Source organism: Saccopteryx bilineata, chromosome 2, assembly GCF_036850765.1.
Source record: "Saccopteryx bilineata isolate mSacBil1 chromosome 2, mSacBil1_pri_phased_curated, whole genome shotgun sequence".
Classification (NCBI taxonomy): Eukaryota; Metazoa; Chordata; class Mammalia; order Chiroptera; family Emballonuridae; genus Saccopteryx; species Saccopteryx bilineata.
Window position 1 is genome coordinate 336360338 of NC_089491.1, and position 16465 is coordinate 336376802.

At 52.5% G+C, this 16465-nt stretch overlaps 1 protein-coding gene and 1 non-coding gene across 2 annotated transcripts in view; both read right to left on the reverse strand.

Moving 5' to 3' along the window:
* PLXNA4 (plexin A4) overlaps positions 1-16465 on the reverse strand; it is a 417067-nt gene that overhangs the window by 283125 nt on the left and 117477 nt on the right. The gene's annotated exons all lie outside the window — the stretch shown is intronic.
* Positions 13513-13588, reverse strand: TRNAP-GGG (transfer RNA proline (anticodon GGG)). The gene has a single exon. It is a non-coding gene; the product is annotated as a tRNA-Pro (tRNA).

Below are 16465 nucleotides of genomic sequence, written 5' to 3' on the forward strand. Positions count from 1 at the left end.
GGCCACAGCTTGGAGACATGTTTAATGCTAATTGTGTGTTTCTGCTACCAACAGGGGAGTTGATAAAAAGTTAGGAATGGATTTTATGACCTTGGAGGGAAAGGCAGGGGACACGGCTGGCTGACTCCTTGGGCCAGGGAAGGGTTAATTTCTAGTTACTGCAAAAGAGGGGGCCTTTCCTCACTTCTCTGCTGCCCCTCCCTCCATCCCCACCTCACATCCTGCCTGGATCAGGGGTACCTGTCTTTAAGTGGCAGGCCCACTTAAAGTGAGGGGACCCCCAACCAGGCAATAACACAAGGAGGAGAGTCAGAGCAGGACCAGGACGAAGGAAGAAGAAAGAGGAGGGGGAGCGAGACCAAAAGGAAACTGGCAGAACCTGAGAGACAGGGGCCACGGCAGACCCCGGGGCCTGTTTCTCATTTGGGCAGCCCATTAAACGGTGCCTCGGTGTGACTGGGGAGGGCCCCGGCCTGCTGCGCACATGTGGCTCGCTTGGCCTGTTTCAGACTGGAGGCCCACGGGGGCTTCTGCAGCCCCCCACCTCCTGCCAGGCTCCCCCAGCTCCCCCAGCTCCGCGGCCCCTAACTCCCTGGGCCTGAAACAGAAATCACTGCCTATGGTGCAGGCACCGGGCCCTGAGGTGCCCGTGAGGGAGGAAGGTGGCACAGTGGGGTATTGGGCTCCCAGGGAAGGGCAAGAAGGCCTCCACCACAGAAGGAAACTGGTGTACAAGTTGGGACGTGAAAAGAAGAGAGGCCAAGTGGAAGATGTGTGTGTGGTGGCCACACAGGGTCCCCCGATCATCCTGAAGACCACCTGCCAGCCCTTTGGTGGCCCAGAGAGACACAGCAGGAGAGAGAGCTGCCCAAGGGGTCGGTTCAGTGAGGAGCTCCCCGCCAGGGGCTCCATCAGGGAAGCACAGAGAGGCATTGTTGTCTTGCGGGACCTCCGATTCCACGGGAGGTACACATGTGTGGCTAGGGCCGTGCTTGCCTGATCCTAGGTGTGGCCTCCTAGTTGGGGGGAGGAGCAGAGGCAAGTGTTCAGGTTTTATAAATGGAAAAAGCGAGAACTAAGGATGGGAAGCCATTCCCTCCGGTAGCAGATTTAGCACCAAATTTGTATGTCTGACTCACTCCTTGTAACCGTGTTCTTCATTTATTAAGGCCTATTTCTGCAAATTGAAGGAGATGGCGGAGGAATACACACAGTTTGGAAACATGTTCTAGAAAGCTCACAGCTTGCATTCTCAATGGGGGCAAGAGCGCCCCCAAGAGGGTGAAAATTGGAGGGCAAAAAAAAAAAATCTCAGCCCAATGGTTTGTAAATTTCAGCATAGCCAATGCTCAACCCTACCCGACAAATTCTCATACCTTGGCATAGCTTCTGGTTCGGAAGAATTGAACTTCAGTTCAGTTTCTCTCCTGGCGGGAGAGGATGATAATGAGAATGCGGGCAGGGGTCAGTGGCCCCAGGGTCACAGTCCAGGGCCACCCAGGCCAGGGCGTTCACCTCTGGGGGACGGACCTCAGCTGACTGAACGAGGACTGAGGCACAGGAGTGGGCTCTGCACCGGGACCAGGCAGTGAGCCCTAGAGGCCTGGGCAGCAGTCAAAGCGGCAGGACAGCGGGCAGTCCCCGTGACTGAAGCAGCACTGGAGGTCTTGCCAGGTCAGAGGGCAGAGCTTCAGGGACATAGCATCCCTCAGGGGCCTCTTCCCACCCCTGACCCCAGATCTTAAGCCCCAAGGGAATGGGGTACCAGCTGGACATGCCCCAGGTGGCCTACTGAGACAGGAACGGGATGGGGACTGGGGGGTCCGAGGCCGTAAAAACAATCAGTGAGTAGGGGTGCTCTGTGTGGAGAGCCGAGGAGAAGCGAGAAAACATGGGGTCTCCAAACACTGCACAGGCACCCCTCAAACTCCTCCCTCTGCCCACTCTGGCTCCAGAGGGTGGACATGAAGGAAGGGAGAGAGATCCCCAGCAGAATGGACACCTGTGCTCTCCCTCTGCACCCACCAGTGACAGTGTCTGAGACCCGCCCGCCAGCCACACCCCTGCCGGAAGTGACCCTGGGCCGAATGGAATCCTCCCAACAGACGGTGTGGGTGTGGCTGCCGGTCTGACCAGCCTCAGTGGGCAGCTGCAGGCCTGGCAGGAAGAGCTTGGGGTCAAATGAATTCAGATTCAAGCCTGGTGTGAATCTGCTTGGGAACTTGGAGGGTCAAAGTCCCCAGGGAAGGGCTTTACCTTCTGTACTCAATGCCAACTCTAGTCCCTGTCACACATTAAGTGCTGCATACATGCTTGTGGAACTAAATTCCATCCTTTCTTCTCGAATGTCCTCTCAAAAGAAAAAGGGGAATGATAGTGCCCCCTACCACAGAGGGATTCTATGAATGTTAAAACTCTCAAGGAACAGGAAGGCGGGTCTCCCTCCCATTCCCCACCCAGTCCTCTCTTCTTTCCTTTCTAGGAAACTCAGCACTTTTATTAGAAGTCATCTCATATCATTTCTGCAGAGAAGGTGAGAAGAGAAATGGGGGAGGAGAGGGCATTATCATCAGAGACAGAGAGATGGAGGTGCCCCTCGAGGAAGACCCAAGGTGACAGAAATGATCCTGAGTGCTCCCCAAGTGCCCTGAACATATTGTCCTCTGCCTGATCCCATGGGGGACAAAGACCTGTGCAGCCAGGAGCCACATTCCCCACAGCAGGGACGTGCCCAGCAACCCTGGTGTGAGTCCCTGTGGGGGGTCCTGGCCCGCAGAAGGCAGCGCCGTGGCTGCTCTGCCAAGGACACACCACCAGGACCCCGCTGCACCAGCTCACGCCCAAATCAGCCCAAAGCCCTGCGTGCTCCTCACACTTGTCCCCCTGGATTTCTGGGGGAAGAGGGAAATAGATGGCTCAAGTTGCAATTTCTTTTTTTCTGTCAAGAAAGCACAAACAATTCAGGACCCAGAGGGAAGAGCCCTGCTCCCTGTCGGCCCCTGGCAGCGTCGCCAGGGAGCCCTACCAACGTCACAGAGCCCGCGGAGAAAGAAAACACAGCCGGGCCTGTGGGCCCAGGGAGCTTTGTTATTTGTGAATGATTAAACCACAGCTCCCAGCACCTCAGTGAGCGCTTGTTCTTGCCACCCCACCTCCCTCACACAAGCACTGTGAGGGGCGGCCCTCTCCACCTCCTCCATGCCCACCGTGCCCACCGTGCCCACCCAGGGCAGACATGGCCTCCAGCAGACAGCCTGGCTCTGGCCAGCTGCCAGGCCCACGCCTCACTCCCGCTCCATTCTTTGTCTGCAATTGTTTCCAATCAGTTTAGGAAACAGCTCCTAGAACAATTAGAAAACATAACAAGGAAGAATTACATAATTATAGTCCGCCTAGATCTCAGCGCTTTAAAAAAAAAGGGGGGGGGGGTGCTGAACTGCGTCCAGACAGGGATCGATGTGATCCTGGTGAGCAGGGAGGGTGCAAGGGCTGGGACTGTGGGGGGTGGGGAGCAAAGGGGCCCCTGTGTCCATCTGCTGGCCACGCCGGGCCCTCACTGCTCTCCAGGCCAAAGTCTCAGAGGAAGAGTCTGAAAGGCCAAGAGCCATCCATCATTCTGCAAGAGGTAGACCAGAAAGCTGGGCACACCAGGGAGGAAAACAGGGCCTTAGAGACCATGTAGCCCAAACTTATGAGGAACAAGGACACAGAGAGAAAAAGGTCTCACCCAAACCATATAGAACGCGGGCTTCAAGCCCCTAGTTGATGCTTTGTCCCTTTGCAGACCCCTTAACATTGGCCTTTGATCTCCAGGCCAGCAGCTAAGTGGCCCCACACACTGGGAGAGCTGGCAAGTCTGCTATTCTTGACCAAAAAGGATGGATATAGGGAGAATTTTTGTCCTCTAGCACAAGGTTCCCAAGCTTATCCTGTAAAAGGCCAGAGAGTAAATATTTGGGCTTTACAGGCTATGCAGTCTCTGCCCCAACGAATCGAAGCTGCCATTGTAACAAGAAGGCATTGGTGGAGGAAGACCAGATGTGAGCAAACCAGCATGGCGAAGCTCCAGCACAATGTCACTTATGGACACTGAAATTGGAATGTCAACCCGTTTTCACACGCCATGCAATATTCTTCTTCTTCTGATATTTTTTTCCAACCATTTAAAAAATGTAAGAACCATACTTTGCTTGTACAGAAACAGGTGGTGGGCCAGATGTGGCCCGTGGGTTGCAGCCGCTGACTCTGCTCTAGCGTGCTGTAGAAGGCTCCACACCCAGCGCTTACGCAGGACTGCCTGGGCTCAGCGCGGCATCTGGGAAGTCTGGATAGTCTTTGCTATCCAGGGGAAGCTATCACCAACCCCAGGAAGCCCTCTGGGAAGTCGCCCCCTACAAGGCTTGCTCAAGACCTCCCTGCTCTCTGTGAGCGCCTGGCACTCAGAAGCAAGCTCAGCAAATACAGGAGAGGTTTCCCCAGCCCAGCAAGCAATCCCTCCCCAGAGGGAATGGAGTAGAGATTGTGTCCCAATTAGCCCCTCTCTACAAGACAGAGGGTCTTCTGTCATATAAAGTATTAAAGGACCAACCTCTGATTTTTCATGCAGCACAACCCAACTTACCAATGTGTCTGCCTACTTCCTCTCCTTTGAGCATTAGGGGGTACAAGCATCTTCATACATTTGGAATACATGCATTGTGTTGACTGTCTCCTCTACAATCAGACACAGGATAACAGACACATACTGACCCCAGGTCTCCATACAGTTAGTACCTTGAGAGTTGGGATGAATTCCTCTTTCATCCCCAGCACCCAACTGGGGTAAATGAATGAGTCAATGAACGTATGTGCTCGAGGAAGATGGTTAGTGGTGTAAGAAAGACAGATCAAGTCTTATGCAAGTAGAGAGGAGGGAGAGTTTGTGTCCAGTTGAGAAAAATCCTGAAAAGCCCAATGACAGTGGAGGCGGTTGAGCTAAGCCTGACAAGACGGGTGAGATGTGGGCATGCACAGTTGGATCAGGGAGAGGGGGGGAGAGAGAGAGAGAGGAGAGAAGACAGTCCAGCCGGAAGGAATGACCGGCAGAGCCTTAGGCCTAACGGGATCGGTAGGAACACGGGTAGCTTAGCTTGCTGATTCATGCAGGCAGCGAGAGGAATCACAGTGAGTGCTGTGAGCCCAGAGTTAAGCTTTATCTAGATCACGAGGGCCCAGGATGTCAGGGGAAGGAGTTAAAGCTTGCATAAGTCATAGGAAGTCTTGAGTCTTCTGACCAGAGGTGTTTGGGAGGCAGTGAGGTCAGAAAAATCAATATGTCGGCAGAGTTCCTAAGGACTGGAGTAAGCAAGGAGTCCATTTGAAGAAACCCCAAACAAGGACAGGAACAGACAGGTTGGGTCGTTCCACAGGGAGAAGCAGAAGAGTGGTCTGGGAGGACACACGACTTATAACATGCACAGTGGTTATGAGTGTAGACCTTGGGGTCAAATAAGCTGGGATCAAGTCCAGCCCCAGCACTTACTTAAGCCTATCCAGGACTCAGTTTACCCCTCTGTAAAGTGACGTAATAATCTCACAGGGTCATGGTGAAGTTTTGATGAGGTGATAACATAGGATATGCTGCTAATATTCCGTAAGCATTAGCTATTGTTGCTTTACATCAGAATAACTTTACCACACCAGGTAAACTCATCACTAGTGCAAATGTTCCTCACATGCTGTGATAAATAACACATGTGTCTATATAGGACCAGCAGGAAAACTGTGCCCATGTCAGGAGTCACATCTGAGCCAGAGCAGCTTTTGTTCTCAGCCTTCTACAAGCCCCACCTGCCTCCTTTCTCACCTCTAGACCCTGGATGGTAGGACCCTTTCCACACCCTCAGGAGCTGACATATACTGTCCCCCCACCCCGAGTTACTCCCTAGAGTCAACGAGTTGCAGCCAGCAACCAGAAATGTGAAGTTCTGCATGGGACCTTTGTCTAGAAAGTTTATGTACTCTACAGAAAACTCTCAACATGATGGGAAGGAGAGCAGGAAAGAGGGAGGGAGGGAGGGAGGGAGGGAGGGAGTCCTGATCCAGATGCAGATGCTTTCTTAGAATGCAGAAGTGCCACAGGACTCAAGCCAAGGCCTCTGACAAGCAGGCATGTCCATGTTCAAGACTAGTGATCAGGAACTCGTGAGGTCCCTGGCCTACCAGGAAAACGATCAGCATCATGACAAGAGCACAGGCTTCAAATGCAGGCAGCCATGGGGTCCCATCTTGATGTTACCCCCTCCCTGACATGTGACTCTGTACACAAAAACAGCTGTTACATGAGGGTGTAGGAAATAATACTTGTTTGGCACAGACTGTGTGGCCCAGCGCCTGGGATCTCTGGTGTAGAGGCAGAGGAATCAGGACTCCTGTGGCGTGACTGAAATTTAGTTCAACATCTGAGATGACAATGGGGCCTCCCCCTCCTTAAATCAATGCCTGCCTCGGACCTGGGAGAAGGAAGTGGACCTGATGGAGTCCAGAGCCTCCCCACACTCCCTCCAGGGCCTCTGTGGTGGCGCCACCCCACCCACTTGCAGATGGCCCCTGATTCTCCTTTGGGGGGTATATGGTTCTCTGCACGGTCCAGTCTTCTCATCCCTGGTCCAGCTTCCGCCCTCCTTTCGCCACCCGCATCTCTGCCAACCGACTGGATTTCCCATCTCTGCATCTGAGACTCTGAAGAATGACCCACCCAATCACGCATGGCCTTCCCAAGGAAGCCCTTAGTACTCTTTGTGATCCCTTCCCGGCTTGACCACTGACCACATCCCCCAAGAGCAAGAATGCCAGACCAAGGGAACAGAAACGGGGATTCGAAAATAAAGAAAAGCAACATACTCTGTTCCCAGAGAACCCTCACCACGCTCCTGCATTTCCATCTGGTTGCTACTGGCAACCAGGCAATCATATTTTTCTAGTCCCAGATATAATCATCATAATCAATATAGGGTATTTATCCCACTCCTTGGTTTCAAGGAAACTCAAAGCTTTTCGCATCTATTATTCTGTCTTCACTAACATGGGGCAATACAGGGAGGGAGTGTGTATGTTGGGGGATGGGGAGGGGAAGGACTGAAGTTCTGTCTCTATTTAACAGGTGGAAAAACTGAGGGAAGGGGTAAAGCAGGGAGGCTCGATGACTCGCTCAGGAGGAGAGAGTATTGTGACTAGAGATTAGCATGTGGACAGTGCTTTCTACACCTCTTCTCTCAATCAATTCTCACAACCTGCCTGGGAAGCATCCTCATCTCGCTCCTCTTAGAGATGAGGCTCAAAGGAAAAAAGCGATTTATCCAAAGTCACACAGTTAGAAGTGGCATTGCTGAAAAACAAATTGGGTCTTTTGAGTTCCTTTTTGAGTCTCCTCCCTCCCACATCATGTCTCTACAAGGAGTTACAGCACGGTCTGCGAATGACCGTGTCGCCCCTATGCACAGCCATCCTCGCATGGCTGGTGCTGGTCCTGCCGTTTGTTGCTCTTAGATGCCCAGTTCTTCTCTCAAGTTCTGCCTGACACCAGTACCAAATGGGGAACAGGGACAGAAGGGCCGAGACGGAAGCCTTTGACCTGGGTTGGAGGAGCTAAATTTAACATCCAAAATACGAGAGAAGTTGCCTCACCAGAGTGAACATTTTAGGGGGGGGAACCCTGTCTTTTTGACAATGAAAACATTCATCACCTCTGACAACTCTACGATGGTACGTGCCTGACGAGAGCCACTGGTTAGATGTCACCCTTTCGGTACAGCCACCAGTGATGCTTAGAAGCATGCCGTTGGGGTCCCTGAAGTGGACGACACACATCCTCAACACCTTTTGTCCTAGACCCCAACGAAGGCTTGGGTACCCACCTTGCTGGTTAGTGTGGCACACGCGGCCGGCAGTGAGAGGAGAATAATGAAACATACCTGGATGAGGACACATGTGACCGCGGGCAGGACTGCTCTAACTGGGATGTTTTTCTAAGTTTTGGATGCAGTGTTCATTTCCCTTTGGAGACAGCACAATCCCGTCCCCCACCCTACCCCCGCCCAGAGGGTGTCTGGCTTGTGTCTGAAGCTCTCTCTCTGTTCTTAGAACAGAGCCAGCTGGACACCACACAATCTTTCGCCATCACCCTAATGTGGAGGGAGACACATTTCACCACTTGGAAAGAGGGGCCCCCAGATCTGGGTACCCACCCCACCTGGGATACCCCAGACCTCCTAAGAAAGTAGATGGTAGGACTCTGGCCATCCCTGACTAACATTTCACCTAGCATCTCCCTGAATTCTAGAAGAACTACCATTTTGGGAAGTTCCCTCCATACCCTCACTATACTTGATCGAGTAGGCAGAGGAGGAAAATTAGAAACAAATGCCCAGTATGCTACAGTCCAGGCTAAGGATACACAGAAGAAGGCGTTGAAGACCCTATCCCTATGGACGGATGACCACTGTCAGCCAGTCAACAAAGGCTTGCTCAGCACCTCCCAGTGTAATTACTTCTAACTGCCCACCTAGGCCTACTCCCCAGGCTGGCCCGCCCACCCCACACAGCCCCTCCTGGCTCCACGGACACGTCCACCTTTGGTCTCCCCTCCCTCTGTTCCCCGTCTCCTCAGTTCCGGGGATGCTGCTTTCACCTCCGCCTCCCCATCTCCATAGTTGGCATCATCCTTGGCACTCTCAGCACCGAGCGTCCATGCTCCCTGTTGGCCACAGTTTGCACCCAACCCCCAGTTTCTTGGTTTCCTAGCCACGCTGGATACTCACAGTGTCTGTCCCTGGGGCCCACCCCATGTTATCCAGCTTGTTGTCAAGGAGGGAGGATGGGGGGTGGGGGGGTGAACAGGCTGTAGGCCCTGGGAAGTAAGTGTCTCTCCCGGAAATTTAACAAAACTCAACTTTAGAACTTCAGATTCTCCAAGGTACACATCCATGTGGGGCTCTTCCTAATCCCTACTGTTCCAATTCTATGTCACAGTAGGTTCCCAACGAGTTCTTTCCTTTGTGTAAGACTTCCTCTTTCCAAAGAGCTTGCCATCTGTTGTCACATTTTAGTCTGATAACATCCTTGGGATGGGTGCTGTCAGATCAAAGGACGTGATCCTCATTTTGCTGCGTTTGGGGACAACAAGGCACACAGCCCATGAATGGTGAGAATGGCATGCTGTGCTTGGCTCGGGCCGCCTTTGGCTACCTGAGCCTGACCTTGACTCGTGCAGGTGCAGAGGAATGAGAGAATAAGTCTATGCAGACGGAACACTTGAGGACGGCTGCGTTTCTGGCCCTGCAGGTGGTGAAAACCAAAGGCCCCCAGAGCAGGAGCCCAGGTCTACCTGCTCCCAGCTGCTCTGCTCAGGGGCTACTGGCAAGAGGCAGGCGAGCTGAGCCCCAGCCTCCTGGTCCTCCCCATCTCTCCCCAGCCCGTCCCCACCACAAAGGACAACTCAGGGCCTCACGCTGTGCTTCCGGCACCTGGACACACCGTATCTCTGAGAGTCGAGCCGGGAGTGCGCATGTCTTGCTTCGGGCCTCCCGGCCACGCAGGGCCACGTCCTCCCGTAGGAGGGCGGCGGCATGGCGGAGACCGGCAGAGAGCGCAGTCCTCGCTCAGCCGTGGGCCCACAGACTCCTGCCAAATGAGTAGCAATAGCCTCGGGGGGGAAACAAGGAAGAAAGGGAAATAACCAAGGTGGGGAGAGGGGAGAGATTCTGAAATCTGGACAACATCAAGAGCCGGTTTCCATGACAACCGCTCCTTATTACAGTTGCTCAAACTGCAGCCTGTTCTAATCAGTGCTGCGGATGGAGCCTTCAGCCCAACGCTACGGTGTCTCCACCCGGGCCCGGCTCCTCCCCAGGTAGGTGGACCACGGATACCCTCCAGTGACCCTCTCTTCTAGGAAGGGGAGAGAGGCCAGAGGTAGAGGGTGAGCTTCATTAGGGAGGAAAAGGAAGCTGAGAGTCACGGGTGGAGCCTGACAGAAGTGTGGGAATCGTGTGTGTGTGTGTGTGTGTGTGTGTGTGTGTGTGTGTGTGTGTGTGTGTGTTAGGGGATAGTTATCTCTGTGCCAGTGAGCCCCTGAGCACCCACGTGACATGCGATGGCTGCAGCCCACATGCCAGTGTGACCACCTGAGGGCATATCAACTGAGCCTGTACCCAACTCCCTTCCCCTTTCCCAACACCTTGGCAAGCTCTCTCTTTTCTCCTCTCTTGCAAAGCTCTAGGCAAAGGCCAAGGTAAGTACCCAGCAGGAACGAGGCACCGGCAGCTTACACCCGCTGTGCCGTGGGTTGGGACGCAGAGAACAATTGCACCGAGGTTCTCTAGAGTTATGCTGTGGTGAAGGCTTTATGGCTAAGGGACTCCCTGCACAGACTCCAGACTCCTTAGGTTCCCTGGAAATGATTGGTGACTTACAGGTTTTCCTGCAACCTGCAGATGGGACCTTAGAGGCAAACAGCTTGTCACAGTCACCCTCTGGGTCTGGTGTCAGCCTGGAGACTGTCCCCAGAAAACCGAACCCCCGTTCCTTTGCACACGCAGGCCTGCCCCTCCCTCCCCCTGTGCCCATCTGGCAATCACCCCAGCACGTTGCAAATCAGATGACATATGACACACCACACTCAGTCCTGCTCTGAAGGGAGTCCGTCTAGCGGATGAGGGGTCTGGTTTATATTTTAAGCAGCTAGAGCAAAAAAAACAGGGGGCCGATGAGGTAAGGCCGTGGCAAGCAAGCACCATGCAGCTGTCCAGGGTAATTACCTCGCTAGCTACCCTAGGGCCAGGGAGGAGGACACAGAGGAAGGTTTGCCCCATAGATTATGAGCCACAGGGATAGAGCCCGTCGGCTTCAGAAATTCCAGCTCTCCACCTGCACCCAAACACAGCAGAAGGAGTCAGAGGAATGGAAAATCCCAGTCAAAGTCAGGCTGTCTCTCCCCAGTTTCCGATGCTTGGAAAGTCCCAGGGAAAAGTTCCCACTCCCGTCCCCGGTTAAGTTGCAACATGGAGAATCAGGCCCCTGAAGTTGATGGCTGATGACCCAAGAGACATTGAGAACCCTAAAATAAGCCGACAACAGAAATTAGTGGAAAGATCATTGACTAGGAGAGGGGGAGAGAGAAGAGGCTAACAGATGTCTGCCCCACCACCACCACCACCACCACCACCACCACGAGGAGCAACCTGCTAACATCTCCACCCACTCCTTCAAGCCGGGATGTGGTTCTGCGGGCTGACTTCACGGCCACCGTACCCCACAGGTGGAGATGGGGGTTTCAGGGCTGAGGACGTTGGCACCGCGGGCCACTTGGATGCTGCCGCGGCAGGAGCTAGGTAGGGCCATCTGGCTTGGGTTTCACCAGGCTTCCTGGCTGCGGCGTCCCCTTTCCCAAAAGTGTGACTTGTTCAGGGATATCGTCCACCTTGACTTTGGACTCAACATGATGGATGTGGAATGAACATGCCTAGGTAGTTTCCCCCCAGGACCAACCCCCACCCTGCTCTTTGGTTTCCTGAGTCCTCAGATGAAAAAGGCAGCTAGCTGACCCTGTGAAGAAGAGAATCCAATTCAGCTGACCCCACCAACTAGCACTGGGGGGTGTTTGCTCTTATAAGAGACTCGCTGGAGCACCTTGGTCAGGACACAGAGCATGGAAAGTGGATCCCACAAAGCCCTGATCATTACCAATAGCCAGAAAGCAGCTCACTGCCTCTCCCTTCATGATCCTGAGCTTACGTGGTTAAAGGGCCTGATTAAATTGACTCCTGAGGGGCAGAAATCTAGCAGGGAGGGATGTGACCACAGTGTATGTGTGGTGCATGTATGTGTGCATGTGCACAGACACACATTCTGACGAATGAAACAGCAGTAGTTGGTTGTGCGTGGGTGTGCCTGTGAGAGTCAGGGCGGGGGGGCATCCGTGTAACTGTGTACAGTTCGAGATTGCAAATGGAAGGAGAGCTGCATCCAAGGCCAAAATGCCATAGAACCTGCACCCCTGCACCCAAAGACCTGCAGCCATTGCTCCAAGTTGATTCTCCCAGCTCCTCCCCTTCTCAGCTTTCCCCGTGTGAAGGAAACTGAGACCCACGCCACTGAGTGCTCACAACCCCAAAACACCGAGACACGACAAGGCGGCGACCGCGGTGATGGCAGTGTGCACACTAACAGGGCCGCTCCGTTGCCTAGCGCAGTGCCAGCAGGCGCGAGGGCCCATGTGTTAGAGAGAAGGACCTGACTTATCAAGGTGGCCCACTCTCATACCAGGTGGGAACCACCAGCCCACGGAGAAAGGGAGCTGAAGACAAGGGGAAGGAGTGCAAGGTGGGTCAGCAAGAGCAGAGAAGCCAGCCGATGGTTCCTGGAGGGAGGGCTACGGGTGGGGGGGGAGGCGGCTGTGGGAGTTTGACACTCAGCCCCTGAGAGAGTCAGTTCTGACCTGGGGGCCCTCTGTTCGGCACCTTCTCCGCAGGAACGTGTCAGCACCGCTTACAGACAGGACAGTATGTGGGTGGATCTGCACACACCATGCCAAAAGCACGTGTGAGGGACTTGATGTTAAAGGATGGTTAAGAACTGTGACCACATGGAGCGGTGATTCCCTCACCTATGAGATGTAGGTGATTTTAAGCAACTCTTTCAGAGAGTCACATGATCCATGGCTAAAGCAGTAGACATCGTGTCTGGCAGGTAGCAGGTGCTCAATAAACATCCATTTGTTTTATTATCTTCCAGCCCCTCTAAAATGACATAGCAAATGTAGAGGGTGTTGAATACATAATATTATTCACAGCCCAGCTAACGTTCACATTACCCAGCTAGACATAGAGCTGCTAACTTTTCAATCACACAACGAATATTAGCATAGGATAGTAATTCTAGCCAGATAATCTCAATCTTAGTCTACTATTTATTTTTAAATGCCATGTAGAATAACAGTAAAGCAAGGATTCCGACAGCTGACCAGTGGCAGTAGCGTGCATTTACCAATTACTAGCAATTGGCCTGGCTTAGCCCAATGTCCAGCACCAAAAGACAACTCCATAGATTTTTTTAAAACACAATGTCATATAGTTTTAGATGTGCTTAATATTGCCAATTCCATTTTTTGGTCTAATTTTTTTTCCCTTCAATATTTCTTTTCTTTTCTGTGTGTGTGTGTGTGTGTGTGTGTGTGTGTGTGTGTGTATGTGTGTGTTTCTGAAGCTGGAAATGGGGAGGCAGTCAGACAGACTCCCGCATGCACCCAACCGGGATCCACCGGCACGCCCACCAGGGGGCGATGCTCTGCCCATCCAGGGCGTCGCTCTGTCGCGACCAGAGCCACTCTAGCGCCTGGGGCAGAGGCCAAGGAGCCATCCCCAGCGCCTGGGCCATCTTTTGCTCCAATGGAGCCTCGGCTGCGGGAGGGGAAGAGAGAGACAGAGAGGAAGGAGGGGGGGAGGGATGGAGAAGCAGATGGGCGCTTCTCCTGTGTGCCCTGGCCGGGAATCGAACCCGAGACTCCTGCACCCCAGGCCGACGCTCTACCACTGAGCCAACCGGCCAGGGCCCCCTTCAATATTTCTTACAACTGACTGTCAGCATATCAAAACAAAAGACTTTGTTTCAAATTAACTGGCCACTGCTAGATAGCAAGCCAAAACTCTTTACAGGATGATGTCTAAGGCTTAACATGTCATGACTCTATGAAGCATGAGGATGTATTAATTCTCCAGCCGGCACCGAGGTGCACTGGCATGCCCACTGAAAGCCCTCGATCCCGGGCAGCACGCACTAGTCTTTATGAGTACCACATATAATGCTCCTCCTATCGGCAAGGCAAGTGTGTTACCCGTCCCTGGTTCATTCAGCAGCCCTGGCACCATTCATGAACTGCAGTTCTCTTTATCTCTGGCCTGGAGGGAATTGAGAAGCAAAAAACTAGTTTCTGCCAGATCCAGCTGCACTGACACTTGAAGCTCAGCTGGCAGGTGCCAGAGCTTCAGACACGTGGCCCGCAGATGTAACAAGACCACCTTGCTTGGGCTCGGCAGTCACAGAGGCCAGCCTTCAGCAAGAATGCATCTCCGGGAGCTGCTGAAGATCCTCCAGGCTGTCTGCAGACAGGTGTCCCAGAATGGGTGAGCATCGTGCTTTAGACCACGTGAATAAGTCATGCATTTAGATATCCATATAGTACCCACCTACACACACACATACATAGAGGCATACATACATATGCATAAACCTATGCATATCCATGTACCAAAATGCATGACTACCCTTCCTGTTTACCTTGGGTGACACGTTTGCTAAAGATGTTGTGGAAGGAGGAGCATTTTCTGCTGCACAGCTTCTGGAGGCCAAAGCATTTGCAAACCACTGGTTAAAGGGACATGCCCCTAACTAGAGGTGCATACATGATCAATCCAAGTCCACAGTAGTAATTCTTTCTGCTCTTTCTTCCCTTTCCCTAAAGCCACGAGCAAATGTTTTCACACCATTACCTTTTTGTCTGTGGTCCTCCAGGCCCTGCTGACCGGGGGATTACCAGGGTGAGAAGCATCCGATTCCCGACCCCAGAAAATGTCCTAACGCCAAATGAGCAGTGTGGTGCTTTCGAGGCTCGATTATTAAGATAATATGCTTCTGGCGAGCTCATTGGAAAACCTTACTCTGTGTGTGTGTGTGTGTGTGTGTGTGTGTGTGTGTGTGTGTGTGTGTACATGGGTCTGTGTGGGGTTGTGCTTTGCTGCCACACAACACACTTTTATCTTTACGGGCATCAGTAACATCCTCCCATTTCCCCACCATGAAGCAACCGCACACGTTTGGAGCTTCAGCCTGCAGGAAAATGCCAGGATCCCCGTGTTCGAAAGGAGGAAGCCCTGCTTCTCCTTCCCCACCACTGCACGCCGACAAACACTACGCAGACAAACACCTGGAAGGCAGCTCCCAATTCTTTGAGGTTACTGCCTCTCACATGCGGCTGTCAAATCACGCCAGATCGACGTGACACAGCAAATAACACTCTGACACGCCACCAGCAACTTTTGAAAAGACGCTCTCCCACCCCAAGCCCCGCCCGCCTTCCCCTGCACGTGCTGCTGTCTTCAAACTAACCATCCTGAAACCGCTTAAAAGAGCCTGACAGGTAATTTATTCTGCAGCAGAGAGGAGCAATTTCACTGTCCAGAGGCAAGATACCCAACTGCATAGAAAATCCGTCCCCTCACGGAACACGGGTTTAATATGATAACAATTCCAAGGGTGTGTGGTCGTAATTCTCTCTGTGCCTCCCTCCCTTTCCCTAAAGCTGCTAGCAAATGTTTTTACACAGTTTCCTTATTTTTTTTAAAAGGCCCTCCAATGAACCTCTTAGAATAAATCAAATATTTCACCATGACGGGTGATTATCAGGCACTTGTTTGTAGAAAGAGCCAACTATAGAACAGGGGTCAGGGCTATAGCTGCTGCTGCTGTGGGATTTGGGCCAGTAAGTAGAATGTTTTTAAAAATTGTATCTGACTCCCTTTGCAGGAACCCCGCTGAGCTTTGCAGGGTTTCTCTTGGGCACCGGGTACACAGGGGAATGAAAGCAAGGAAGGTTGATAAGCAGGCGCCACTAGCTTTTAGAGGCAGAGAGCCATGTACTTCTTATTTTTTTCCAAAGCATTCTGACAGCTGTTCTCACATTTTATTTCTTAAAATCCATGTAAGGTAAGGAAGGTGAGCAACCCGCTTTTATTTCTATTTTACACCTGAGAAAACTTTCGGGCTTAGGGTATTGAAGACTGCTTTCTCGACGAGATCACCAGAATACTGGACCCTGGCTTCCTTCCAGGTTAAGCCACGATGTGATGGCCTAAGTTCACAGGGAGAGCTCCCAACAGGGATAGAGCTAGGGCTTCCATCTCCTGGCTCAGTCCCAGATGATCCCCCCGACCCCGCCGCGGTCCCCAGCTCGCTTCTGTGCCATGAGAATGCGTCTCACCTGCCTGGCCACACAATGCAAATTCTGAAAGTGATTTCTAAACTTGGCTTAGGTTGCTGAACTTGCTATGATATCTTGGACAAGATGCTGTCCTCTTTATAGTATTTGGGGCGGGGAGCTGCTCAGGCCACAGCTAGTTCTTCCTGGGTTGGCACCACCCAGTACAGTGCTCAGAATAGAATGTGTTCTGCACAAGTGTGATTCTCACGGAATCGAGGACAACAGAATTGTCTTACCTCCCACTGACAGTCCCGAGCTGGGGACACGGGCTCAGGGGCACAGGACACTCACTGCCCACGGATCCCATGGCTGGAGGATGGTGCAACGTCTGTGTGCTCATCCTACTAGGTTTCACCTTTGCAGGTGGTAATGATGCTGTCCGAGTTTAGTTCATGTCTGCTTACATTTCCTATTATGTATATTTTATTATATATATTATATTTCATAATGTGT